This window comes from Mixophyes fleayi, unplaced genomic scaffold, assembly GCF_038048845.1.
Source record: "Mixophyes fleayi isolate aMixFle1 unplaced genomic scaffold, aMixFle1.hap1 Scaffold_669, whole genome shotgun sequence".
Lineage (NCBI taxonomy): Eukaryota > Metazoa > Chordata > Amphibia > Anura > Limnodynastidae > Mixophyes > Mixophyes fleayi.
Window position 1 is genome coordinate 45,001 of NW_027448376.1, and position 1,264 is coordinate 46,264.

General features: G+C 47.9%; 5 pseudogenes; all 5 read right to left on the reverse strand.

Annotated features, from left to right (window-relative positions):
* LOC142135287 (5S ribosomal RNA) overlaps positions 1-52 on the reverse strand; it is a 119-nt pseudogene extending 67 nt beyond the window's left edge.
* A 477-nt stretch (positions 53-529) lies between these two features.
* Positions 530-651, reverse strand: LOC142135298 (5S ribosomal RNA; annotated as a pseudogene).
* An 88-nt stretch (positions 652-739) lies between these two features.
* Positions 740-859, reverse strand: LOC142135187 (5S ribosomal RNA; annotated as a pseudogene).
* An 83-nt stretch (positions 860-942) lies between these two features.
* On the reverse strand, positions 943-1,062 carry LOC142135247 (5S ribosomal RNA; annotated as a pseudogene).
* Positions 1,063-1,133: 71 nt separating this feature from the next.
* Positions 1,134-1,252, reverse strand: LOC142135237 (5S ribosomal RNA; annotated as a pseudogene).
* Between the last annotated feature and the right edge of the window lie 12 nt (positions 1,253-1,264).

Sequence of the window (1,264 nt, forward strand, 5' to 3'; positions counted from 1 at the left end):
GCTTCCAAAACCAGACAAGATTGGGCTTGTTCAGGGTGGTGTGGCTGTAGGTATTAGTTGCATACTGACCTACATGTCTTATACATCTCAAAACCAGCATTTAAGGAAGCAAGAACAAGAGAGAGAAAAAAAAAGGCCTATGGCACCTGGTATTCCGATGTGGTCTCCCATCCAGGTACTAACCAGGCCTGCCCCTGCTTAGCTTCCAAAATCAGACAAGATTGGGCTTGTTCAGGGGTGGTGTGGCTGTAGGTATTGGTTGTCTACTGACCTACATCTCTTATACATCTCAAAACCAGCATTGAAGGAAGCAAGAACAAGAGAGAGAGAAAAAAAATTCCTACAGCACCTGGTATTCCCAGGTGGTCTCCCATCCAAGTACTAACCAGGCCCGGCTCTGCTTAGCTTCCAAGATCAGGCTTGTTCAGGGTGGTTGTGGCTGTAGGCATTGGTTATCTACTGACCTACATCTCTTATTCATCTCAAAACCAGCATTGAAGGAAGCAAGAACAAGAGAGAGAAAAAAAAATGCCTACGGCACCTGGTATTCCCAGGTGGTCTCCCATCCAAGTACTAACCAGGCCCGGCCCTGCTTAACTTCCAAGATCAGACGAGATTGGGCTTGTTCAGGGCGGTGGTGTGTCTGTAAGTGTTGGTTGCTTACAGACCTACATCTCTTATACATCTCAAAACCAGCATTGAAGGGAAGCAAGAACAAGAGAGAGAGAGAGAAAAAAAAGGCCTACAGCACCTGGTATTCCCAGGTGGTCTCCCATCCAAGTACTAACCAGGCCTGGCCCTGCTTAGCTTCCAAGATCAGACGAGATTGGGGCTTGTTCAGGGTGGTGTGGCTGTAGGTGTTGGTTGCTTACAGACCTACATCTCTTATACATCTCAAAACCAGCATTGAAGGAAGCAAGAACAAGAGAGAGAGAAAAAAAAAGCCTACAGCACCTGGTATTCCCAGGTGGTCTCCCCATCCAGGTACTAACCAGGCCCGCCCCTGCTTAGCTTCCAAAATCAGACGAGATTGGGCTTGTTCAGGGTGGTGTGGCTGTAGGTATTTGTTGCCTACTGACCTACATCTCAAAACCAGCATTGAAGGAACCAAGAACAAGAGAGAGAAAAAAAATGGCCTACGGCACCTGGTATTCCCAGGTGGTCTCCCATCCAAGTACTAACCAGGCCCGGCCCTGTTTAGCTTCCAAGATCAGGCGAGATTGGGCTTGTTCAGCGTGGTGTGGCTGTAGGTATTGGTTATTTA